Genomic DNA, 27,660 nt, shown 5'->3' on the forward strand with positions numbered 1-27,660 from the left:
GAAACACAGTAATATGGGAACCCCATTTGGGCAGCGCCAGACCTGGGCTTATGCATGTAGGGAGCCTTCTGCACAAGCAGGAATGACATCTGATGTTGATGTAAGATGTACGCAGGGTTTGTGGTCACTGGGACTCTCCACAGGTGCCAGCGTCTGGACATGAGGGCGCTGGACCAACACCCAAGAGCGTGAAATGTTATTTCAAAAACATTTTAAGAGAGAAAGGACTGCCTAAGTGATGAATATGGTTTTGATTAACAAAGCCTGCTTGAAAAAAATAAATGATGTAAATGATAAATAGCATTTCAAGTCTAAAACTGAACAGCACCCCGGTAGGATACAGCATTATTACTGTACGGGATTATTTTTTATTACATAAAATTACAGGGTAGACGCAATAACGGGCCCAGGCACAAGCTTTGCGCCGCACCCCGAGCAGGGCTGGATCCCCAGTGCCGGCTGCCATTGCCAACCGCAGCGCGCTACAAAGAAAGAAGTAAACCACCATGTTAAATCCTGCATTTACACAAGCGCCTTTGGCAGCGGAGCCAAATTAATGGCTTTCCTCGAAAAACCTCCAGGGCTGCACCACGCCGCCTGATCGCGCGGGGCCCGCCGGCCCTTTCCCACTCCCTCAGGGTCCCCCGCGCAGCGGGCGCAGGCCCCGGGCGGGTGCTGGGCCCCGCACCACCAGCAGGCCCGGGCGGCCTCCCCTTTCTGCCGGGGCCCGGGCGGGCTCCCCCCCTGCCCGGCTGTCCTCAAGCACGCCGGGCCGCCGCCGCGCCTGCCCGCAGAGCGCGGGGACAGAGAGAGAGGGGGAGGGAGGGGATCCCCCGCCCCGGCCATCGACCCCCGCGCTGCCAGGGCGGTGGGTCCGTTTAACCGGGCGGCCGTAGCAGGCTGGCCCCACTCCTCCTCGCTTGGCCTCGCCTCCCAGCTCCTTCCCTTCCCTTCCCTCCCTTCCCTCAGCGGCGGCGCTGTCTCTGGCGCCCATTTCTGTGCGGCTGGCCACCTTCTCCCCGCGCGGTGTGTCTGAGGGCCGCTGGCTGCTCGGAGCCGCTTGGCTCCTTCCCTTAGTAACAGCTTTTACATTCTGCCTCAATTCCTCCTCAATCTAAATCACACACACATACATAGATATTACTTTTTTTTTTTTTTTTAATCCCCTCCCTCCTTCCTCGGGACTTAATCTCTAACCCCCTTCTCCCCACCCTCCCCCTCCCCCCGGCCCCTGCCTCGGATATAATTGAATATCACAGCACTACGCGCTGCTTATTTTTTTTTTCTTCCTCCTGTGTGTGTGTGGTGTTTTTGGGTTGTGTTCCCCCCACCCCCTTTTTTTCCCTCCTGCTCTCGGTGTGGACACCTCAGCTAAAAAAATATATACATTACCGATACACGTACGTGTGTACACACGCACACACACACAGCGGCAGAGATGTGTATGTATATATATATGGCTGTATAAAAAAAACCAGGAGGAGAGACAAACAAGGGTGAATTGCTCGTACCTCCGTTCCCAAGGAGGGGGGGAGCCGCCGCTCCGCCGCCGCTCGCAAGGTAAGCACCGGGGCTGCCCACCGCCGACCCCCGCGGGCCGGGAGCGGGGCGGGAGGGGGCCGCGGCAGAGGGCCGTGGCCGGGCCGGGCCGGGCCAGGGAACGGGGGGCGGGCGCCCTGTTTGTCGTTGTGGCGGCTGGAGGCGGGCGGGGGATGGGCGCTAGCCTAACGCCCGCCGTGGCCCCTGCCCCCCCGGCCCCCTCTCCTTTATCAGTGCTGTGGGGTGCGGGGGAGCGCCCCGGGGCTCGGTTTTGGGGAATATGTTGGGTTTTTTTAAGCAAACGGCACCCACTCTTCCCCTCCCCCTCTCCGCGCCGCTGGCCTCCCCTCCCCCATCCCACTTCATTTTTGTTACAGGATTTAACGGGGGACACACACCGGCCTGGGCAGCAAATGGCACACGGGAGCCATGGCGAGAGGCCTATTTTTAGCCAGATTTGTGTGGAAATGCACTTTCCCCTCCCCCTCCCCGTATATTTACTTGGGGGGGGGGAGGGGAAGGGGAGGAAAAGCAGGGTGGGGGCCCGGCCGTTCTTGGGGGGACTGGCGGAAAGAGGCGACACAGGCCGTGCCCGATGTCTGTGTATGTGTCCCCCAGGGGTGAAGCAGCCAAGTTATTGATCAGTTTCACTTGAGAAGTTCAGGGCGGAACGTGAGATACCCCGTGGTGGTGGCAGGGAGTAGGCCTGGGTTGGGCACAAAAACCAGCTTCTTGGCACTTCACTTAAGCTTGCTCTACTTGGGCTTATCCCTGTCCGAAACCCTGTGCAAATCGTGCATTGCATCTTCTAGGTGGGTTTGCTCATTTGGGGCAATGTATACATTTTCTTGGTAGAGGATATAGGTCCTTCAGTATGTGGCTTGTTATTATTGTTGTACCCCCGAAAGGGTTAAACATAGTGTTGTTCCAGGTGAATTTAATCTTTCATCACCAAATTTCCTTTTAAGGCAGCCTGACAGAATAAAAGTCTCCACTTGCTGGTCTTTTACTTTATCCTCGAAAAGCAAACTTTGTATGTGCTGTGTGGCAGAGCCTCGTTGCTGTAGATGACACAAGAGTCTGGAGGAAAGTTTGGTTTGTAGGTCGCTGTGTAGGAAAGTGAAGTTCTCTGGTGAAGTTTTTACTACTCTCCAGTGTGCTCAACTTCCTTGCTTTCCTGTGTGTGTAAATCAAATCCTTAGCTGATTTATGGCGGGGACAGGCGATCACAAAACATATTACTTCTTTATTGTTAAAGCATGAGAAGTGTGATCAGGAAAACCAAGTCTTTGTTGTGCAAAAAATCCCTACCCACCAATTATTCTGGACTCTTTGCTATCCTAGTACTAAAATAAATGTTTGAGCACACTGAGCATGCTAACAAGGTCCTTTGGTATCTGAAGTCTCTACCCTTTGAGTCTTCACTGGGGCAGTGGTTTGTGCCCCTTTGAGAGCCAGGTCACCATTTGCAAAGTTGATGTTTGGATTTTGAGTTGGACGGCAGCTTTCGGTAGCACAGGGCTTTTGTGGGGCCTCATCTTACTCCAAGCAAGCTGAAGGCTGGTTCATGTGAGGCTCACACTGGATTTGGGGCCTTCCTTTGGCATCTGTATATTAACTGTCTTTTCAGAATATATTTCAACTGAGGACTAATCCTGCAAACTTTTGTGTGTCCTTGGATTTCAGCAAGTGGATAGGTATTAGTGGATGAGCTGTGGAAGGGTGTTTTTCCTCTTAGTCATAGAACTAGAAGGCCGTACTGTTTTGGTGATAGCGCTTAGGGTGCAGGTGGTGCCCTGTAAATGATCACAGCAAACTTTCTGTGTTTTTTTTTTTTTTTAATAGTGATTTTTTTTCCCTTTGCTTTTGGTTAAGGTCTAGTGGAATAGCTATGTGGTGTATTATTTACCTAAGATCACTTGAGCCTGTGCACTGTTGGTCTGAAGTTTTCTTAGGGGAAGGTGGATTTGTCTCCATGAGAACAGAGTTCATGTGGTACTGTGTCTTGGGAACTTGGTGGCATGCCTCCCAAACTGTTATTGAGAACACCTGGAAAATACTTAGTTCTCACTGCATGAGGAAAGGGGAAGGAAATGTAATCTGAATGTATGAAAGGAGTTGGGGATTGACTTTTGGGCTTTTAAGTTACTTTTTTGTAAGACCAGGTGAGAGTTTATGATTTTTGTTCATTTAAACTTCCATGACCATAATGCATGTGTGTAGCATAAACAATGCAATAATTAGAGGAGATTCTGTTGCTTAAGCTCTTTTCCTCTTCAAACAGGTGGTTATGACTTCTTTTTTTCTCTGTGAGGATTTTTTTTTTTTTTTAATATGAATACTTCTGTCAGTTTTACTCTATATATGGTAATTATTGATGTTTGTGTAATGCTTTGAAGTTGTGGGGCATGGTACAAGCACTAAGCACCCAACAGCAGTACGCCATAGTCATTTTCCCATCATGAAAGAGTTTAATGCTAAAAAGTGCTACAGCCCTAAGCATAAAGAAACTCTGGATGAATTAGTGGAAATGGTCGAAATTGCTGAGAATGTTGTTTTCAGGTAATATTTTTTAGTTAGGAAGAAAAAATCTGAATAATGTAAAGCAAACTGAGTTATCTTACCTAACTCAATTTTGGTTCTGGAATTTAATTTAACATGAACTTCACATTTGGGTCAGAATGTGTTTGCTGTTACAAATTTTGTAGTGGCAGTAAAGACCCACATCCTACAAGGATGTAGTTGTGCAGAAGTCAGGAAGTTCTGTGAAGAAACACGCACAACTTTGTGAACATCAGCGGGCTAGTTCAGGTGAATAAGCTCTGCAGATGTCTGAAGTTGCTCACAGAAGTTAAGTGTGTTTTGTATTAGTGGTGGGCAATAGGATGTGACTCTTTCATGACAGTAATACTTTTTTTCTTTTATCACAGCACTCTTTAGTGTTTTGGGGAAAGCTGGGGCAGTGGCAGGCATGGCACCTTTTGGGATGCCTTTCCCTCACTAATCCTGTTCCCTTTTCTCATCTGGAGTCCTAGGAGATAACCACCACCTTCCAGTTTTTGCTTGCTTTGCCTGTCTCTTCCATTCCCCCCACAGCTGCTCAGAATGGTGGTGCCCGTGTGAATTCTGACACCTTGCTGGAGAGGCAGACACAACCCTGCCGCCAGCTCTTCCCCTTCTGAACTGGGATGGGGAGGTCATAAAGTGGTCCAGTCTGCTTTGAAGAGAGGGGAAGAATAGGGTGTACTGCAGGAGTGTGTTTTGTCAGTACTGTAATATTGCGATACTGAATTGTATCATACTGACATACAACTAATTTTTGATCTAATTCTTGTTGTTTATATTGAGAATTGTGATACTGTTATGTGTACTGACCATCCTTGGGGCCTGTGTGTGTGTTTCTGCATGCGTACACATGCAAAGTATAGGGTGTAACAATGACTATATTTAAAGCCCTAAACATCAGCTCATGCAAGTAGATGCAGGTTGGGAGAGAAGTGAAAGTGTGTGCACACACTCTATAATTATACATGTTTGGTTCCTACAAAAAGTGCCTGCTGCGAGAATATACTCATTGCATGCTCATTTAAAAATATAAAAGTAAGTGTGCTAGGGGAAGAAGTGTCATAAGTTTTTCGTTAGGAACTATGGTTGATACCTCTTCTCAGTGTTTGAGTTGCACTGTAGCATTAATGTAGTTCCTTCAAATTAACAGGTGATGAAAAAAATGTTTCTATTTTCCTGCTACTGATTAAGCTACCCTGTCCCAAATACATGCAGCTTTCTAAGCACTGCAGCATGAAGTCAGATGGTCTTAATTTCTGTAAAGTAGCTTAACGGAAAGGGTGACTTTACTGGAAAAATGTTCATCCAGTGATCTGAAGCAGAGTAGATGGAGACTGCTTTATTCGTCTCGTAATTGGTTTCCTCTGAGATAAAGTATGACAATGAAATGAGGAATAAGAAATATCATTTGATATGAGATTGAATTAGCTAGCTTGAGGTAAGAAATAGCAAAGATGAGGCAGCACAGCTGTCACTTCGTGAGAGTTGATAGGTTGACTGAAAACGTACCGAAGTCTGGTATAGAAATCACTCTGCCAGTTTGTGTGAAAACTGTGAACTACTTCTCCTCATTAGGATTCTATCTTGTGGTATCTAATCCATGATGAGAAGGCCCCTTTTTTGCTTCTCGTAATGAGAACAAGGCTGAATTTGTTTATACAGAAATGCCCTGAAGTCTTTGTGGCTGTGTTTGAGCTCCAGGTGAGTTTTCCTTTGGGTGGTTCTAAAGGATCTATACATAGCTCTAAAATACAGATTTTTAATACTTTACCACATATCTTTTTGTGACATCCTTTTGATTCTCCCTTTTATATTGATACAGAGCCTTAAAAAAATTCTTCCTGGGTAAGAAATAAGTGGTCACTGATCTGGAGAATGTGTAACCACAGGGGAAAATGCAGGCACTGGCTGGGCGCATGGGATCTAGCTGGCTTGGCTAGCCAAGGAGTGAAATTGATGGTGTTGCAGCTTACCCTGCTCACTTGCTTTCTTGGATGGGCTGATTGCTAGAAAGACTTCTGAGAATGTTTTCTCACCTGTAGAAACAATAAGAAAAATTCTTGGTGAATTGATGTAGCTGTCTGAAAAACCTGCTGAAAGAACCCCTGAAGTGATGATGAGGAGTTATACAGAATTGTTTCGGCCATGTACGTGGCATCTTTCAAAGAGGCCCCTCTTTGTCTTTGAATGTAAGTGTATATATAGTGTTATTCAGTGCTATGTAGAGATATTAAGGTCATTCTAATCAACTTAGCTTTTTTCAGGGTGAGTAACACAAGCAGACTGGGTGTCAGCTTGGTTACACTGAGCTGGTTCTTGGTTGGCCACATGTAAGCGCATGTGGCCCATCGTGCTGCTGTGTGACCCTGCACAGCTCCGAGAGAACGGCAGCATGGTGTGGTGGGGGTGAATAGCAGGGCCTTGGACTTGTTCTGTAGTTCTGCTTGGTGCAAATATGCCTCTTCTGAAAAGTATAAATGGGCACCTACATCTATAAAGTAAGATACTAATAGTCAGATTTTCAAAGATGCTGGGCCCCCAGAGTTGCATATGAAGTTGACAGTCTGTGTGTGCTTACCATTTCTAAAAATCAGGGCTTGCTGCTGTTGCAAAGTCCTCTGAGGGTGTAGTATTAGTAAAAAGCTATGTTGTGTACTCTGCCTTGTGTTTATTGTTGTTAAGTCTCCATGTTGCAAAGGAGCAACCTTGTTTATTAGTAATGTCTAGCAGTAAAAATTCAGAATCATGCAGGGCAAAAACAGTTACGTGTTTTTATGTTTCTTTATTTATGTTAGTTATGTGGGGTTTTTTTGTTTTTGTTTTTTTTTTTAATCTGAGGTTTGTTTCAAGCTCTATTCAGTGTGTGTATTACAGAGACACTCTCTATAACCATGTGCCTATACAAACATCCCAAGAGTTATTTCAGGTTACTGAAGGTGCGTTACTAGAAATTTTAGCTGGTATGGTGTGAGTAGAAGGCCTTCCCTTCCCCCTCAGCAGGGCAGTAGTTTTGCCAACCTGGCAAGACAGGCAAGCAGCTGTCTCTGCCGCTAATGCTAGTGCTCCTTTTAACCCATTGGTGGTTTGGGGAATGATTCATTTGCTTCCCCAGCTGCGTGCAGACCTCCCGCTGAACCCCACTGACAGCAGGGTGATGGTAGATTTCTGTGAATTAGCACTGTGAAAGTGACTCTGGAAACTTCTGTATGCAGCTATGTGCCTGCTCATGGTGGCTAGAGAGCATGCCGAAAAGATCTCTGTACAGCCTATTTGTGGAGCATTTTCCCAAGGTTATGAGTTAAGGGTCAAATATTTACTGTTTGTGAAAAAGTAGTACTAAATATGTTCCCAGTTCCAAAACCACAAATTGTCAAGGTCTAGAGCCCTAAATAGAACTTATCCTAAAAGTTGCATTCATTTGACATTAACAGTGTAAAAAGTTCAAGCTCTTCACACAGGTGACCTGTCACAGGCAAACTGAGCTGGGAGTTCACCTGCTTGTAAGCCCATGCTAGGTGAATTTCAGTCCCCTGATGATTCCCTAAAAGTACCAGGCAAAGAAGACACAGTTGGATGTCCTGGAAGAAGTTGTCCAGGCTGGCCAAGGAGTAACAAGTTTTATAGTTCTTTTGTGTATTTTGTCCGGGCTGATTAATGTTTGAGTGTCAGCATGACTTCTGAAAATACATTTTTGCTTTGCAAAAATAGTAATATAAATATTTTTCATGTACCACTGGTACAACTTACAGTCCTGTTGGAACAATTGAGAGTTTTTGCCATTAGTTGCAACTTTTGGGGAGAGTGTTAAGTGTGGCTGAAAATTTTACCTTAAAATACCAGTTGATCGTAACAGAGATGAGTCTGTCTCTTGACCCTCCCCTCCTGCTTCTAGGTCTGTTTAGCTCACAGAAATGATGAGACATTTTCCTCTTTTAATTTATGTCTAAATTTGTGGGGAAAAGTAGTTTTGATATGGCACAGACCTGTGGGGGAAATAATAAGAGATCTGGGTCAAAAAAGTGGGACATGTGAGATTTAGAGGCTGTTGAATTCATCTCATATTAGGTTAAAGGAAGTGCTGGTGCTTTCATTTTGGCAATATGTCCCTCAGTGTGCGGTGTTCTGTAAAGGGAAGACAACTGATAAACAATGAATCACAGCTAATTTTTGTATCGATGTCAACATTCTTCTCTAGTTCAGAAATTTTTGCTTGGATATTAACACAAAAACATGCATTCCTAAATACAGACTGTTAGTGATAAATTTTAATTAGGAAGTGCTTTGTAAAAAATATGGATTTCTTCCATGATGATATTTGTGAATCTGTAACATTTACTTTGGGGTTACATTTGTTCAGATTTAATACTTTTTAAGGTACCTTCAAAACAAAGCACAAATGTGGATGGAGGAAAATGAGGAACAGTGTTGTCAAACCGTCTATTAGTGTTGTAATGCAATAAATTGTGCTAGAAACGTACCTTGTGTAGCAACGGATTAGCTGGTTCCCACAGCTAACACAGCAGATCTGGGGTTTAGAAAGGTGGGGTCTGTACCTTGTGTAGCGTGAATGTTTTGCTGATGCAGCTGTGGTGCCTGATTTTTCACTTTATTTCAAACACACAACTGAATTTCACTATCTGGTGTATCCTGTTTAGACTGTAAATTTTTATCACTGTGTAAGATGAAAAACGTCAGGAGTATGAAACTTCAATATGTTGAATTGCAATAAAACTTAAAGCAAAATACAATGAAGCAGCCTACTAAGCAGTTTTGGTGAGCTTAATCTGATGGCAAGAACGGATATCTAAATGTAGCTGATTAATAGAAACCAACTTCTTTTTTTCCCCCAACAGCTTTCACCATTATAGAAAATATTTGTCACAGCTATTTGAGTTGTAAGAAAAATGCTTTGTATTTTTATGACTGTCTTCCAGGGCAGATTCTGAATGGCCTTTGATTACATTAGAAATATCAATGTGTTTATCTTACTGTTGGCAAAGTCCATGTTAGTTGCTTCCTCTACTCTCTACACATGCAAAGTTATTTTGATGTGGATTGTTTATTTCCAGTTCATCAAGGCCCTTTGTAAAATTCTTTCTTGCAGAACATATAGTAAACACTAAGTACATTAGAAAGTAAGTTCGAAGAGTCTGTTCCATTGAAAACAAGAAGCTTCCTCAGCCATTTGGTCGTCCCATTGAAGTGTCTGGGCACCACAGCCCTCCTTACTTCCTGATAAAATAGATGGGCATTGCTTACGTCTTAAAACTATCCCTCTGCTTTCTGTGTGGTTCTGTGGGTGGAAGCACCAAGCTGAATATTAGTCACTCTCCTCATGGTCCTGGTGTCTGGGACATAGCTGGGATCCTGTGCTAGGGAGATACATGTACTGGGCACAACGCTGGACTTTTAAAGATCCCATGTGTATTGACAGAAATGCTATGAAAAAAATATAAAGGGGTGGAAACTTTCAGAGGTAGCCAGGGAAAACACTTCTGATGTGTTTTGACTCGCTCTTTGACTCTGTGGATGACTTCATGTGAGTGATTCGGGGAGTATGTGAAACGAAGCATCAGAATCTGACTAAGAGAGTGTCCATTATGTAGCCTGAGGTTCTCTGGTGTGCCAGCAGCAAGGCTTGTGTACGCTGGATATTGCTGAAGAGCTCCAGAAAGCTGCAGCTGATGGTGTTAAAACATACGAAATCTTATTTGCGTGCTTAATGTGCCTCCCACTCTCTCAGCTGCGGTTTGTAACTACCCTCTTGTGAAACAGAGTTTTTCAAGGTGAAAAGAAAGAAATACACTGTTTTTTGAAAAAACTTGTTCAGAGTTCAGATTAGTCAGATTTCACTTGCATTAATATTCCTGTAAACGGTGGAAGTTTGGAACTGTAATATATTGCCATGTGTCTATTGCTGCCTACTTTTATTTGTTAGTCTGGTGCTATTGGGCCTGCTACTGTTCTGTGTGATTGAAACAACCCCCTAAGCCTCCCCTGTGTAATTAAAAGACAAATAGTGCAACTGTACTTTTTTTTCCTTTTTCTTTTTCCTTTTTTTTTTTTTTTTTAGGATTTATTTGATTTTTCTGATCTCCCCCAGCCCCCCCTTTTTTTTTCCCCTGGGGTTTCTCTCTTCTTGCTGTCATTTTGAACTTGCCTATCTGTTCTTTCACAAGTTCTTTAAACCGAATTGGTGCCTTTTTGTTTCTGTTCTCTCGGTTTTCTCTGCTTTCTTCCCATTTCTCCTAACTTCACTTAAATTTACATACACAACTTGATCCTATGTAGCCCTCTTAAACCAGAGAGTTAAGATGGGTTTGGATGGTGCAGCCCTGGTCTGTGGTGGAACAAAACCTGCCGGACTGCTGAGGAAGTCTTATTTTGCAGGCTGTGCTGCTGGCAGCGAGTGGGGCACCAAACAGAGGTGAGCAAGTGGCCTGCCTGTGGGCAGAGGGGTAGCTGGGACAGGCATGCAGGGCAGGAAACAGAGAGGACAAGTTTTGGCAGTGCCTGTATTTGATAAAAATAGTCTTGGCTTTAGGCGTGAAACATTGATCCATCCAACTAGTGAAATCAGAGGCTCTGGGGGGGAGTTGGTGTGTTTGGTACAAATGCAAACAGCTGAGGAAGCCTGAGTGAAAACCTCAGCGCAGTGTGAAGTTAGCTTTGGGCTTTTCTTTTAAAAGAAAGGATTTTAATGAGATATGTTTTTATTGACATTGTGACTTAAAATTAGCAAAACCAACGTCAGTCATCATGAAATCAGTGGCAGCCTTATCTTGCTGTTTTTATTGTGGGTAGTGTTGACAAGTCACATGCCCCATTGTTCTGGGTGAACAAACACTGCTTTGAGACTGCAAGCTGGTACTTGCGCAGAGATGCCTTTGTCCTGCACTGCACAGATGAGCCTGTGGAATTATGACTTCGGGATTGAAAGGTTGTCTTTAATGAGTTCGCATCTAGAAACTGCGTAATAAGTGAACTACTCTGTTGCTTGATGTTTAAGCACCATTTTTATTTCGTGTTTTGTTGTCCAGAACCTAAGAAAATAAGTGGAAGAGGTTAATGCATCATAAATTGTCTCCTACCTTGTTGCCCAGAGAAACCTAGGGGTAGCAGGCTAGTATTCTGGCTTTGAAATAGATATGCTTGGGATGGAGAGAAGGCAAGATGTGCATTTGAGAAAGTCAGTAAAAGGTTTTTGCTTGAAAGTCTTATAAATATAAGTCCTTTACTACAAAACTGTTGACACTGGAGACGATAATAGTGAACCTTATCTCAACTGAAGTCATGGTTTTGTGAATCACCTCTAGATTACTCTTGCTGTTTATAAATCCCTGTAATCAGGATATGTGTAGTGTAACTAAGATGGATGCAATAGCGACTGACTGCAGAAGCAAACTTGGCATGTGGAGTCTGTGGATGTAGTCATCCAGCCGTGTCTTGTGGAGAATCCCATTGAAATTGCTGAGGGTTTTGCCTAGAGAAGAACAGAAATATTAGTCTTCCTGGCCTACAGTGATTTTATTATGTTGTTTTTAGTACATCTTAATAATGCTAATACAGCTCATTGTCTGGTTCAGTATTTTAATTCTTAGAATAAGTTTTTTTTCTTTTGTCAACTCATGGTCTTGCTTCTTCCTGTTTGGAAACTGGTGCTTGCAGTGTGTTTTATACCAATACAAGAGCATTCACCAAAACGGTCTTGCATTTTCGAAGATCTGTAGCAGGTATTACCAGGATGCTTTCATATATAGTGGTGCTAAAGCTGGTAGAAATATTCAAGCTTGTAGCAATTGTTCCTAGTATTCTTGACTGCATGTCGATAATGTCAGCTGTGTGTCTGTCTGCCCTCTGGTATTAGAAGACTTCCCCAGTTTTGGTGGCTTAGAGGCAGTCTGTAAAATACTGCTTTAATTCCAATGCAGAATGAATGACAAGCTTTTGGCGTACTATTGTGGGTACTATGCAGTAACAGAATGTATCCTGTGGGTTACTGTTCAAGGTTTTCAGACTTCTTTATTCAGCATGGTTGCAGTTTGTCTACACTGTCCCTTCACAGGGACTGCTTGAGTAGAGGGAATTATGGAATTACTTTTTTAAGTTCTCACTAAATTTTCAGGTGCTTGTCTAGATCTGCAGTGGATTCCCAGAGATACACCTATGCTACCCACACTCACAGTTTTGCTTTTCTGGGTTCACCTAATGTACCCTTATGTATCAGATAACTGTATTTACTTCATTTTTAGTTTACATCACTGAAGATTTTCTGTCCACATAACGATTAGGACAGAAAGCTGGTGTCAGGATTATCTGCTATTTCTGCCTCTGTGTGACCTTAGCAAATGGATTAACAAATTTACCCATGCACCAGTAATTTAATACTTAGTAGGAATTCTTTCAGACCACTTCATTGCTCTGAGATACTCTGGTGAAAGGCTGTGTAGCAGTGTGAAGTTGCTTTTGTTTAGTTCTCAGCATCTGCTTGCTTAAGAGCTTTTAGTTTAGGCAAGTGCTCAGTCTATTTTCATAGGTTTGTGCTTCTCTTCTAGCTTTATGTTGGACAAAACATGGTCCTTGACTTTGGAAATATTTTCTGATAGTGCCTGCACATAATGAAGAATGATGTTGAAATTGAGCTACTTTGTTCATAAAGTTAGGCATGTTTGTGTCCTTAGTAATGTGGAAATGCAGCCTTACAGGAAGTTTTAAGATGCCTGCACTTTTTCTAGGCCCTGGCACTGGCAGCTCTTTGGGGCAGGGAATGGCTGAAGTTTTTTGGTGGAGCCACTTCAGGGTTGGGTTTCTGCAGCTATGCAGGCAGCTGCTTGTCCAGTGGTGGTGGGAGTTGGTGCGGTGGGACTCCTGAGTTGGTCCTGCTCTCTGTGAAATAGAGACACAGCAAAAGCTACAGATGGAACTCTGTGAACCACTGCATCTGGAAATAAAGTTTCTGTCATCTACCATTGTTTATTGACTCCTCTGCCATGCCAATACAGCGGTTTATTGGTCTTACAAACATCATCTCTGTGAGGATTGTGTTAAAACCCACTTCTGTTTTGTGGGGGGTATTAACAACTATTGGTTTTGCTGAAGCAGTTTACACCATGACTCTACAAATGCTTGCATTGTTACCACAAAGGTGGTGGTAAACTGTATCTAATCCATAGGAATGAGCCTACCTGCAGTAGGTAAGGGTGGGACATGAACTTCTTACATCATCTTTGCTATCAGGCAATGTCTTTGCAGACTGCAGTGGGCCAGCTAATAGTTAAGCCAGTCTGACACAAGCCTTTCTGTAGGTAGTGACTATCACTGATACTGTCTTGACTGCTGGGTTTGTGTATATGTAAAGTAGACATAAGTGGTGACATGGTCTTTGTTATGTGCTTACAGTATCATTTGGGCAAGTCTTCCTTAATAACTTTCTAAATGATTCTTGTTTATGGATTTATAGTTAAGCAAATTTACAATCTTGCATGATTTTTTTTTTTTTTTTAATGTGCTTTCTGTGGACCAGTGGTATTTACCTTGTCATAACTGTGTGCCTCAGGCAGATAGAGCATTGCAGGTGTTGTCAAGAGAAATGCTTATGCAAGAAGCACAGTCCTAACTTAGGTTGTGTCTTTCTGGTAAGTGTTTTCCCCGGCAGAGTAGGTGGCTCCTAAAGCACATTGCAGTCCTGATGAGCACAGTTATGCTTGTGTTCCTGATGAGCACATGTGTCTTGTTACATTGTCTTGTTTTCGTATGTTGCTTGGATGTTTTTCATCTGCTGGAAAATGAAATTTTAGGGAGCAGTTTAACTTTGGGAAATCTCTTCAGTTTGGGAATAGTACTTAAAGTTGTGTACACTTGGGTTTTGCTATTGTAAGTCATGCTTTTATATTGTGACTTTAGTTATTTTCACTGCACACTGAAAAGTATCCTGTGGTTAATTTAAAAAGAAAATCTTGCTAGCACTTTAATAAATCCCTTAAACTTTACAAGAATGTATTTACACTCTCTAGGCAGCATGGCTGGAAGTTAAAAGTGTGAATTTACAATGCGTTTGCAGTTTTTTGGAATGACTCCAGAAAGAAAGTGTAATTCCTGTTTAGTGTAATGCATATCTATAGATACATACATATCAGCAGATATAGCTGTTGATGTAGTCAAACCCCAATTATTAAAAAAAATAATCACTTTTAAGTGTGATCCTTGGGTATTTTTAGAAGAGCTGAGAGAAGCCCTTTCTTAGTTGAACCATTTTCTTGTATTCTGAGGCAGTCTGCATGTTCTTTGTAAGAAATATATCATCGCTCCATTGAAGTCAATTCAGGTTTTCTGGGAATGATCCAGCCTTCAGGAAAGAAGAATATTAGTGTGTGTGCTGAGGGAAAGGGTTTCCCTTTATTTTGGAATTTGCTTGTCATGTTTAGCAAGTAAGCCATTTTCAGATGCATTAAGGCTCTGCAAAGCTAATTTTTTGGGGCTGATGGTTTTCTAGTCTTGGGCTAAGCAATTTTTTTTTTTTTGTTTTAAACAGCTAGGATATGTGTATTTGTTCAATTACGGTTTGAGTGCATGTTTTGGGAGAACAGAAAAATGAACCGTTTAAAATGATGACGATGAGGTAGCGTTTTTCAGCCAGTCATTTGTTTTGGTGTCTGAAATGCTTTGTTGCTAGTTTAAATGTTGAAATTTATGGAAATAGCCTTTGCTTGGAAGTCTTAAATATTTGCAATGTGTTGTTTATTTGGTTCATGGAGTTTTGTGCTGTTTGAATGCTGTTTTTATTTTAGCCATGAGTTTTGGCAAAACACGATCTAGCATATGTAGTCAGTCATAAACAAGCTGGAGACCACTAATGTTTTAGTCCTGCAGCTGTATCAAAGCATATAAGGTTAAAATTAAAACTGTCTGAATGTCTGTCTGTGCACATGCATTTTGGACCTGTGCTCCACTGAGACCTTCAAGACATAAAATTTCTGCAGTGACTATCTAAAGTTATTATGACTTCAAGCAGATTCGTAAGTTTCTAGGCTTGGTTTATAGCTGAAGGTGAGCACTGCACAGATAAACTTGGCTGAGTGGGCTGCCTGTTCTCCAAAGCAAGTGGAGCTTCAGTGATTTTTGCACTGCCTAATTGATTTCACTCGGGAGGTCTAGGATCTGGCAGAAGGCTGCCCTTTTGTAGTTGTAAGCTTTTTTAAAGTTATACAGGCTGGATCATTTAGGAGTTGGTTTCTGAAGCCTGCAGACAGGCTATGGAAGGGTGGAGGGCATTCCTTGAAGGAGGTCTTCCTTCAAGGCTATGGAAAGGCATGTGCCAAGACCCCCAGGGAAGCAGATTCTGGGTCAGGTTGCTGCTGCTTGAGCTGCCCCAAAGGAAGTGTCACAGGGATGGGTGTCTGGTTTGCCTCTGGCTCTGGTCAGCAGAAGATACCCCAGATAGAGGTGCTAACCAGTCTGTACTTGAGCACAGTGCTTCTACTGGAAATGGCCTTGTTCCTGCCTCTAGTTGAGGCCATGCTTCTTTCAGTGTTGGTTCTGAACCAAATGCTGTCTTTGCTTCCTGTCATTACATTCAAATACCTGCAGTGTAGAAATCACTTTTTTCTTTCTTTTTTTTGTTTTGTTTAATATTAGCATATCTTGGATTATTTTCCTAAGTACTTTCCTAAATGGCTGAAAACCTCAGCTGGTTTTGTTCGTAAGTAATTCTTCCTGAGGCAGAAATCAGACCTGAAATGTATTCCTCTAGAACTTGCGAAGGAAAAGCTCTTTGGTAGCGTTTCTGAATTGTTGAGATTAGCTCTGAATTTCCAGATAATGTAATTTTCTTTTCTAAAAGAGCTTCCCTCCCCCCTCCCCGGCAAGCCCTAAAGTATTCTTTGTGTGAATGTACTATATGATCTCTAATTATATGATCACATACCATTCCACAAATAGTGCAATACAATAGCATAGAATTATTTCCAGTATCTTGTAGAGGTCTATTCAGTAGACTGCCTTAAACCCTGATCTTACAAGTTGTTTTGTGTAAATCGACTCCTTTGCCTCCCAGAAGCAGTGTTTACTGTAGCTGTGCCTTAAAGCCCAGGTTCAGAGCTTGTTAGAGAATCAGGGCTTGGGATGTCAGTTTTGAAAGTTGCCATTTAGCTACTCTTATACAGCATATGCATATTAAGTAAGGTAGCAGAATAACAGTGAAATTGCTCACCTATGTCTGCAGATGAATTATCATAATTAACTGCTTCTTCCCATGAATTGCACCTAACAAGGCCTGTGCTGTTGAGTGAAAATAAATTGCATAATGCATTACTGTTGACTAAATTATTTACATACCTTAGAGATGAGATGGTATAAAAAGTCTGCAAAATAAATGCTGGACCATTATAAAAATGGAATAGGGGGTGTGGTATGTGGAAATCACAGACAGAACATGGTGTAGCCTGCCTTCTTTTGGGTCACAGAAGAGTACTGTGTCCTATTTGTGATATAGTGTGTGACTGCATGGTTACATATTTATCACATTGCATAATGCATATGCAGAGAAAGCAGAGTTAGATCTGTGCATACAGCCTTGGGCCTGCTTTTAAGAGGAGTGTATCTGTGTGGTTTTAAATTGCTAAAAATGATTTCCCCCCCCCCCCCATAATACCCTTTTTCTTTCCCTAAATATGCCAAGTCAAAAGTAAAATGTGGGTTAATAAAATCAGTTGGAAACCAAACTAGACAATTTTTTAAATGCTTGTTGTTCTCTGCTTATATGTTGAAGCATCCTTTGTGTGACTGTTGCACTGAGGTGGTTCAGGATTTCTAGGTTATATTCGTGGTCTATTTTTTTTTAACATTTTATTTAGCCAAGAAGTATTTTTAAAAGTGCAGGGTTTTGAGCTGGTATCTTATTTCCATTATGTGGAATCCTGTAGGGCCCTATTTATTCCTACCTATTATAAAGGCTGGTTCCACTATATAGAAATCACTGATAATAATTTACCAGAAAAATCAGACAATAAATATGTGTGGGCCACTCCATGCATGAGTATTGGCAGCACCAAAATAGCTGCAGGTGACTTGAGGTGGGCTCAGCTAGAGGTAGTGGTTTGTGTTAGAATATGCCAAAATAAGGCTTGTCAGAGCTTGTATTTTCCACGGGTGAAAGCCAATCTGGAATTGCAGACCTGGATTCCTACTTGTTTGTTTTTGGCTTGGGGGGGTTTTGTTTGTTTATTTTTGTTTGTTTGGTTGGTTTGCTTTTGTCTGGGACTTTGGGCCTAATCTCAGCAGTCATTGACAGACTGAAAAATACCTTTTGTTCCATGGTGTGTTGAAAGGAGAATGTTGGGGTCTCCTGGGTGTAGGGCTGTCCCTCCCTCTGCATCTGTCTCAGGGCTTTTCTAATGAGAGATGGTGATGGAGGATGGGCAGAGGAAGTTGCAAGGGGTCATGGCCCTCACAGAAATGCTGATGTTTACATGATTGCTTAGGGTTATGATCCCAATGGAAATGTGGTTGCAGTGGGAAAAAATTTGGGAAATTGGATCACTACTTTTTTGTAAGTAGGCTGAAGTGTTTGATGATAAGGCTTGTATTGAGTAGACTCCCTTTTCTTGACAAATTAGCTGGAATAGTTTTCTTGAAAAGCTTTGTTTCCTGTTTGAGAACATGTGCTTAAAGTTTGGCTAAGATCTGACCTTTGTGTCAGGCGTGGAGATAATTTTGTTTTTCTTTTGTTTTGGTTTGGGCTTTTTTTTTTTTCTTCTTTGTGTTAGGTGAAGCTATTCTGTAAAACACAAATGTGACACAGGCAACCTTGCTTGTTGCATTTCTAATACAGCAGACTGTTCAAGCTAGTGAATCACTGTAGAGAGGTGGTGTATAATACTAAAAAGCATAAATGACATAATAGCACTAACTGGTACACAAATAAAAGTGTAAAAAGAGCAGAATAAGCTTAGAAATAAAATGTTTTAATGTTCACTAAACATTTGTGACATACATAAATGATGACAAAACCTTTTTTAATGAAGGTGAAAGGGTTGAAATACCTAAATGTTGGCTGGTATAATAAATAACTCTAACTTAATATATTTCTTATGTGGATGGAGCTTTCCCATTCATTTTCTCCAAAACTTGAGAATGCTTTCAAAGACTTTGTTGCACAATATACTTCATAGTGATGAGTGATTAAGACTACTGCACATACGTCCTGTGCAAAAAATACCACAGAGGGAAAAGAGATTTGGCATTTTTTGTTTGTATTATTTTATTTTGCCGATGACACCAAGCTGTGTGGTTCGGTTGATCTGCTGGAGGGAAGGAATGCCATCCGGAGGGACCTTGACACGCTTGTGAGGTGGGCTGATGCCAACCGTATGAAGTTTAACCATGCCAAGTGCAAGGTCCTACACCTGGGTCGGAGCAATCCCAGACACAGCTACAGGCTGGGCAGAGAAGAGATTCAGAGCAGCCCTGTGGAGAAAGACTTGGGGGTGATGGTCGATGAGAAAATGAACATGAGCCGGCTTCAGTGTGTGCTTGCACCCCAGAAAGCTAACTGTATCATGGGCTGCATCAAAAGGAGTGTGACCAGCAGGTCGAAGGAGGTGATCCTGCCCCTTTATTCTGCTCTCGTGAGACCTCACTTGGAGTATTTTGTACAGTTCTGGTGTCCTCAACATAAAAAGGACATGGAATTGTTGGAACAAGTCCAGAGGAGGGCCACGAGGATGATCAGGGGACTGGAGCACCTCCCATATGAAGATAGGCTGAGAAAGTTGGGGCTGTTCAGCCTGTAGAAGAGAAGGCTGTGTGGAGACCTCATAGCAGCCTTCCAGTATCTGAACAGGGCCTATAGGGATGCTGGAGATGGACTCTTCATTAGAGACTGTAGTGAGAGGACAAGGGGTAATGGGTTAAAACTTAAACAGGGGAAGCTTAGATTGGATATAAGGAAGAAATTCTTTCCTGTTAGGGTGGTGTTGCACTGGGATGGGTTGTCCAGGGAGGTTGTGAATGCTCCATCCCTGGCAGTGTTCAAGGCCAGGTTGGCCGAGGCCTTGGGTGATACGGTTTAGAACCAGGTGTCCCTGCCCATGGAAGGGGGGTTGGAACTTGATGATCTTAAGGTCCTTTCCAACCCTAACTATTCTATGATTCTATTTTATCTTTTATTTTGTTTTCTATTTTGTTTTAATCTAATTTATTTTTTTAATTTTACTTATTTTCTATTTAGTGGTTTGTTTTTTTTTTTTTTTGTTGGTTGTGGGTTTGTTTTGCAAGTGATGTGTGTGTTTAATTTAATTTTTTGACTGCTTTATTTGCACTTCTAGAGAATGGTTCAAATTTAATTTGTAGAAACAAACTGGAGATTTCCATGGAAGTGTTATGAGAGTGCAGTGAACAGAGAGGGAATCTTGCTATGGTTAGTACAGTCCTTCAGACATGGTGAATCCTAAAGGCATTGCTGAAGGACAGAACCTTTTCTGTTGTCCTTCTCCTGCTGTTTGTCACTGAACTTCTGAGCTGTTATTTAGGAGAGAGACATGATCAGAAAGGACAGCAAAGACCTTGGAAACACCCTGCTAGAATCTGGAATTTGAACTGGGTGTTGCAAATGCATATTTCCTTTAGGAGGACTGAAAGAGGAGACTGGGGCTGAAAGAGTATAGAGGAAGGGGAGGAGTGGCGTTAATTGTGTTTTCTCTTGTGTTTCAAAGCATATCTCGGAGCATGTTAATCCCCGAATGCTCTTGAGCACTGATTACGTGAGCACATTCAGTTCAGTGTCCTGCTTTAACATGGTAGGAACTTCACTAGCTTCCTATTTCTGCTTGTTAAAAATGAACTACTTTATGACTGTGAGTGCATTGCAGAATACTGCCTCCTGATGTGGCACTGCTTACTGCCGGCGGGACAGGGCTCCACTACCGTTCTGGACACACAACAGGGCTTAGTTGTGCTTGACTTTGTGCAGTTATAACTTCAGTAAAAAAATGGCGTAGTAGGTAAATTAATGCAGAGAGATGAAAGTGTGCATGGAAGTACTGATGTAATACTGCCTGGGAAGAGGAATGGTCATTTCAGTAACCCATAAAGTAACTGTCTTCAAATTAATGTGGCTTGTTGGTTGGTTGAATGGAGTTTTTTGTATGTTACAGAAAAGATTTGAGAGAAGGATCTCAAAGGGAAAAAACCAAGCAAATTTTGGGAAAAGCCTTGGGGCAGTGAGAACCTATTATGAAGCATGAGTAGAAAGAGCAAGGCTTTATGTTTAAGGTATAATTATGGGTATGGAACAATTGTAAATTTGCAGGTGAGAAAATACTCTGCTTTACATCATAGGCTGTCTTAAGTCCCAGTTGAGCAAGGATGGAATTTCTCTTGGCTAACATCTGTTTCTTTCTTCAGTAAGTGGCTTTAGAGGATGGCATGATATTTAAATATGATTTCTGTTTATCTCTTTGTATTTTCTAAACATATTTTATTAGATTAAAAAATACAGACTACCTATGCAAGCTGCCTGCTCCTTATATAAGTGATCACATGATGAATACAATTAGATTGAACTTCAGCAGTATTAAAATCACTTCCACAGGAAGTTGGCTGGCTGCCCAGATATCTGACTTCATCTAGGAGTCACACACTCGGACTTGGACAAATGTCTTTGGCACAGTCCTGTGAAAGTCACTGTGCCTGGGATATGGATGGAAATAAGCTCTGAAGTCTGAGTGTTCACACATAATACCTCCCCAGGCGTCTCCCTCCCCTTAGATACCTTCCAGTATATGTCTTGAGTAGCCTTGCTGTCCACAGACTCAGGGAGAAGGCCAATCCCTAGCTGTTAAGCATTCCTTCATATATAACCCAAAGTTTCCATTCAGCCTTCCAAACTCTTGTCATGTGGTATAATAATATGGACTCAGTTGTGGCCAATGTAATTCCTGGTAAACAGAGACAAGGAATGAGGTCTCATTAAAAAACATAGCATGGCAGTACTAAAATCATGTTTATTACTAGTTCTAGAGATGTATAAAAATAGATACTAGACATTTCCCAAGTGTTGCCTTAGTAGAAACACTGGAATCGCTTTCACTCAAGTTAATAAATCCTGGGACTAGGAAGGACAGTAGTGGAATGAAGGGTAGAAGCAAAGTTAATGAAATGAGCAGAGGAAATGAAATGATGCTAGAGTTTTTTGAATATATTTTCACAAGGAGGTAGTTGTGTAACAATATTCAGTGATTTAGGATTTTTATTTGCTTACACCTGTTGAAGTGGCATGGCAGAATAAACATGATGTCTGAAATCCTTGCATCAGGCCATTAGTTACACTGTTCCTTTAGGTGGTGAGTGGTAGTGAGATCTGCATCTGAATGGCAAATGTTGTCCAAACAGTGTGGAGCTCCCTGTACTGTTGGATCAGTTGTAGGGGGATTCCCAAATTCTAGAAGGCTTTTATGAGTCTTCCTTACACATTTACAAGATGTGGTCTTGAAAGACCATTAATGCTTGTGATACAGCATGAGTTGTCTTTTTGGTGGGTTTTTTGTGTGTGTGTTGTTTTGTTTTTCATTTGTTTGTGGGATTTTTTTTTTTTTGAGGGTGGGGGAGAGTTGATTTTGTGTATTTTGGGTTTTGGTTGTTGTTTTTTTGTGGATTTTTGTGTTTGTTTTTTTTTTTAAACAGTGAATGCATCTCAAAATTTAAAAAAAAAAAAGTACTCTTTGTGTAGTGCAGTGTTAAGCTACCAAGAAACCAGTCATAGTTTAGATTTAAATCCAAAAGTAAGAGAGTAATTTATTAGGGTAATTTATTAGCTGTCTGTGCTGTCAAGCTGTTAAACATGAGCAAATAAAATCCTAATATATTGAAGAGTGTTATGAATCTACTTTCACTGGAAAATGCAGACAGAAATATCTCCCATCAAAACTGGTCACTGGTGGCCTAGACAAGGTAATAGTGTCCTCTGTGTAACTGAGTACGTGTTCCTGCAGGATCAGTGGTTTTACCGAATGAAGTAAGGGGAAAATAGAAGGTGCAAGTGCCACATAAACAAATAGATGCCAGTATTTCTGGTTTTAATATCAAAGTTGGTTGAAATTAAAAGAAACTTAGAACTTACATCAGGTATACTTCATACTAGTTTGATGGAGTTTACTGTTACCACCGCTTTGTTTGGTTATTTGTATTCAGGACTTTTTTTGCTTGTTTAACAAAAACAATAAAATAATGCTGTGCTGTTTTCTATTCAAACTCCTCCTTAGTGCCTGAGCAAAACCAGTTTTGATGGCAGTAATGTTAACACCTGTCCCTTCCCTCTCTCATGTTTACTTTCCTCAATAAAACCCCATTATTCATCCATTTCCAATTTAACAGCCAGTTCTGCCAAACCGTTCAGCTTAATACAATTGTAAGACCAAACCAGATTCTCTGTGGAGCCTCCCTCAGTTTCTATGTTCTGACCTTACTGTTGGGATGGGTTTTTTTAAGGTTACTGTTAGGAATTTTATAATAAAATATTTTATAATAAAAATTAATTGTGAACAACTTGAGCAGGAAGAGTAGGGCAAGAATTTTTTGATCCCTGAATTGTTCTAGCTTGAATTTTCATGGGTTTTGGTTTTTTTTTTTTTTTTTTTCTTCTTCAAAAGATACATTTTTATAATGTGTATTTTGAGGTGGAAAAATTGTAACAGTTTGAATGCGGCTCAAACATACTGGGAAACTGAGTGACTTTCTGGCTTCAGGTGCTTGCTTTGATATTCTGTCACAGTTGCGGGTGCATGTGTGCAAATGGAATAGTTTTCTTTCTGTTCAGTTTGAATAGTGGAAATCATTGTAGTATTCAGTGAGCCAGTATGATTACTGGAATGTGGGTGGCATGGGAAGACTGAGGGAGTTAATTATTTATGGAGCAATTTTTATGTTTTGGTTCATTGTATTGGCTTATAATTAATTCATTGCAAGGTCCCTATAAAATTGCTTTGTCTGAAATACTATTTATTCTACCTTTTAATAAAATCTTTCAATTCCTATGATAGGCATGCAAATAATTGAAATTAATTGTGTTCAAATCATTATTTAAATAGGATGGAAATACAAGTGTGATGTAATTAAAATGCTTGGACTCTCATCATCGTTCCTATGTGGAGTCTGCATGATTTTTGGCTGTGTTTGCCTGTGTCCTGCTTTCACCATGTTCAGCATGAAGTTTAGCGACAACTTGGGTCAAGCAGCTGGAGTGACCTCTTGCATTAATAACATGACCCAGATTGCCTTTCTAGTAATGCCATCTTGAAGATTTTTAGTAACACCTAAATAAAAGAATACTATTCCCATTGCTGCCTGTATTTAAGGCCTCAGGTGATTTAAATCTATGTTTCTGCTGGGGTCAGAAAGCTTACTGACTCCTCTTTGGTGTTGGACAGGGCTGCAGCTCTGATCCCCTGTGCTCAGTGAGGACGAAGCCAAAGTCAGAGCGCTGAGTTAGGGTTGAGTTATGCAGAGTAGTCTTACTCATGTTTTGGTACAGAGAAGAGTAAGAAAGACTTTTTAGGACCCTTGTTATAGGTGACACATTGAACTATAGCCAGATCTGAGCCTTTCTTTGGTATCTCCAGGTCTGGTTTCCTTGTATCGGTGTGTTTTTTTGAAGCTCAAAATAATGTCTTCAACTGATATTACGTGTACTGAAGTGCAGATCTAGCTGTGACCTAGAACACTAATCTTTTAAAATCAGACTTCACTTCTTATGAAAATAAGTGGCTCCCAGAGGAGAAAGGACTTCTGTTTTCATTTATTGCTGGTGGTCATGAGATGTACTTCATAGACTGAGAAGTCCCATCTTGTATTGACTTCTTCTGTTGTGAGTTCACGCTGACAATATGATTGGCTTTGATTCCAGCCTTTACTGGGAGAAAATCTCGTAATGGTTTTGGTGGCTTGTGGACTAATCTGATAAGAGTTTCTTATGTTTCATGAGCAGGTCAGGCTGGAATCGACAGAAATACAAACTGGCGTACATTTTAAGTATGGAGAGGGTAGGTAACATTGAAGGGAAGACAGCTTGTGGGAAGAATTAAATTGGCTTTGGGAATGGCCCTGGAGTGAGAAACTATTGAAGTAAAGGCTGTGAAGATTGATCTTCTGGGGGTTGTTGCTGACGGATATGTGGAACATTTTACTTTCATTTACTAACAGTAATTTGAGTGTTTTCTTACTAATACCTTCCATCTACACCACAATTGAAGGAAGTTACTTTTTGTCCTTTGGATTGGAGAGGGTGTGTCTGTTTAATAGCCAGTTTCAGGGTATTTTAGTTGAGAATGAGTGGTGCAAGATGGTTACCTAAGTAATGTGCAGTGTACAGCTTTCAAATGGGAAGGCAAGGATAACTTTTTGACATATGTTTGCTCACAGTGAACTCAGTTGAGAAGAACATTTAATTATTTCACTGAAAACTGTTGAGAGCTAGGGGAATATTCACCATATGAATTTCTAGATGACGCTGGGTAGCATGGGTATACAGAGTATGCTGTAGTTTCAGTGTTAGGCATGGACTAGTTGAGTTTTAGTTATCTTCCCATTAGAGAGGGAGTATGCAAGATTGATTGTCCATTTGTCTGGATTTTAGGCAATCTGCAAGACAGAGTTGCTCTGTAGAGGAGACCATTTCTGGAGTATGTTCTGGAGACAGTAAGTTGGGGGCAGCAATGTTTATTTGATATTTTTGATATATTTGATATACAAGGCTTTCTTGTTGTCCTCATCCTTGTTGAGTTATACAAAGTAGTAGAATTTTAAGGCAAAAAATGTAACTCTGTTTGGGAGCTAATGAAGCCTCCAAACAGTTAAACTGTTGTATTGACGGTTGCAGTACCATGCTTCTATGTATTTGAGATTAAAATAAGAGTGTGTGTATGTGGGAGGGAATTTCTGGTGCTTTGTATTTGATGCATATAATCGTCATAGCATATTTTTCATTTAGGTGTCTAGTTTCAGACCTATGCACATTACAGTTGTGATCCTTCAGAGAATGTGAGGTCACAGATATAATTCTGTGCAAGGGCAAGTGGCTTTTGGTTGTCTTCCCCTAAAAAGTGAGGAATAAGCTGCATGCAAGTCAGTGCAAATTCAGAGCCTGCAACATGATCTTGTGTTATGCTGGTAACCAGCCAGTTTGGGCTCCTGTTCGTTAGTGTTCCTTTATTTTTTTTATTTCATTTAGGAAATACTTTTTTTTTTTTTTAATCATGCTAGTGGAAGCAAAATTCTCAGGAGGCCATGCTGAATGATTGCAGTTATTTGTGCAAAATTCAGAATGAAGTTTAACTTCCTTTCTCAACGTGCAAGAACACAAGCATTCAGTACTGACTGAGACCAGATTTCTTCTCCTATATCATCTTGTTAATTATAATTTCCAGTTATGGGTTGGGGGAAGGTGGTGTCAATTTACCCAACAAATTAAGAAAAGAATCAAGTGGAGAAATGTGGTGACCAGAAGAGACTCTTGAATCTTTGAGTTGTTCTGTCCAGCACACAAAGTGTGTTGTTTGTGTGGAGGGACTGAATTAGTTCTCCTTGCTTGTGGCTTCTGGTTCCTGTCTTATGCAGATACCGTCTTAGGCAGAATTCTGTCTTGCAGTGCAGTGTGTGGTTGGATATGAGGCATGTTGTGTTCTTGATCAGCAGTGACTTTCTGTTGCATTTTATTGAGCTGCATGTTCCTGGAAATGATGAGCTCTGAGTGGCTTTAGGAGATTTTGGTGTTTTTTTTTTCTAGTTATCCCAAGGAGCAGCTGTAGGCAGCTGTACAGTTTCAGAGGGTGCATATTTAAGAGCCCCAAATCTCTACACTACAGTTCAAGTTCCCTGCAACAGTTGATTGTAGTACATGGCCAAATGGAAAAATTACAATCTCATCTTCATTCTCTGTCCCGTTTTCAGTCTGATGTAAGATTAGATAAATTACCTGAACTACCTAAAAACTCTCATAAAAATAGACTTAAGCAAGGGCTCCACGTTCATGCTAGTGGTTGAGCAGTGTGCTGCTTTGACTGTCTTATTTCCAGGAAATCAGCAAAAGCATGACACGACTGATACACTGCCTTTGGAGGAGAGGTAGGCTCTGGTCAAATGTGGTGTATGCCAGAGAACAGATGCTCCTTTTGGGCTTTTTTGTGGGAATTCATTCTGGCAACATAACTTTGTACTAGTTCCTCCGTTTGTCTTGGGTATCTGGATGCGAATTTCTGACAGGAATGTGCAGTTAAGGTGATTTTAAAGAAATGAAAGGCATTTTGTATGAATGGTGGACTCTTATTTGCTTGTTGGGTCCTCTGCTATCAATCCTCAATCTGTCCTTCAGGCTGGTGCGTAATGGGTGAGTGTTCGCTGCGTATTCTCCCAACTACCACAGGCACACACACAGGTTTGCTCCTGTGTGGCCTGTGGCACTTGTAGGTATGCCTTTGGAGTGTGGAAATAGGCAGTCATTAAACTAGAGGAAACATGAAAATAGCTTGCTTCAGGCAGCTTATTGCAAGGTAGTTTAATATTTTTATTAATTTTTTTTAATAGCAGAACAGTGCCACAACAGTATGAAAGTTTTAAAGGCCTTTTCTTCACTGTTACTTGTTTGTTTCTTTTTTTATTTTAGGCACCAGCAGTCCTCCTGTCCATTGTATCATGCAATTTTTTGGCTGTTGTCTTACCATAGATACTGCTTTAGCGAAGATGAAAATAGTAACCTGAGTAATACTGTATGCCAGGGATGGCACTGATACCTCAACGGAATCAGTTTACATGGCTCTCTTGCTTTTCTGCTTAGCAGTGGTATAGGCGATATGCCGATCCGTCCTCTGTATTTTGGCACTGAATCCTAGCTGGGCTTTCTCCCATGCACAGGGCATTCAATTGCTCTGATAGCACATGGTGGGAAGCAGTGGTGTTAACTTGTGGTGTCTACTGGGCTGTGCTTCCTGGAAAGAAAACTATGTTCGTTTAAACAGCAGGCAGAGCCAGGCACTGTGTGCTCGATGAGTAGCACTTGGCTTCACAAGGGCTTGAGCTACTGCTGCCCACACTGCAATGTTTGGTGACATCGGAAGTGAAGAGCTATTGGTTGTAAGGTAGAACCCAACTGCTTGAGGTTGCAAGGCGTGGCCTGGGAGGGAGTACAAATTGGCATCAGCCCAGGAAAAAAAAGCATGGAGATACCCGGTATTAGGGGTAGCAAGATTTGAGAACAAAGGAAAAGGCAGCAAAGGCCTGAGAGGAAAAATGGCTGGAAAATGTCAAGGCAGTAGACAGAGGTGGCAGAGGGTGAGTGGCTGGCAGAGGAGAAGCTTGTTTCAAAATGACTGGGACCATTTGGTTTATGTTAACACATTCTACTTCACAGTTTTGGAGGAGTGCAAATAAACTAGGTCATCTCATGCAAGCCTTGTTAAGAGAAACATGAAAAAATGGCTAAGTGTGGTAAGAGAAACGTCAAAGATTAAAATTGTTTGAATGATTTTATAGTTTTTGAAATTATTATTTTTATTGGATGCGCAGTGTTAA

The 27,660-nt window shown here is 41.5% G+C and overlaps 1 protein-coding gene across 8 annotated transcripts in view; it reads left to right on the plus strand.

Annotated features, from left to right (window-relative positions):
- Positions 1-1,324: 1,324 nt before the first annotated feature.
- Positions 1,325-27,660, plus strand: part of TBL1XR1 (TBL1X/Y related 1) — a 115,078-nt gene continuing 88,742 nt past the window's right edge. For 5 of the 8 annotated variants that reach the window (XM_061353562.1, XM_061353560.1, XM_061353561.1 and 2 more), the window contains exon 1: positions 1,325-1,560. The gene's annotated coding sequence lies outside the window, so the exon portion shown is untranslated. The remainder of the gene's footprint in view (positions 1,561-27,660) is intronic. The other 3 variants (XM_061353565.1, XM_061353564.1, XM_061353563.1) reach the window with 1 other exon arrangement.

This window comes from Neopsephotus bourkii, unplaced genomic scaffold, assembly GCF_033783945.1.
Source record: "Neopsephotus bourkii isolate Nb327-2 ecotype Australia unplaced genomic scaffold, CSIRO-AGI_Nbou_v1 NB_678, whole genome shotgun sequence".
Taxonomy (NCBI): Eukaryota; Metazoa; Chordata; class Aves; order Psittaciformes; family Psittacidae; genus Neopsephotus; species Neopsephotus bourkii.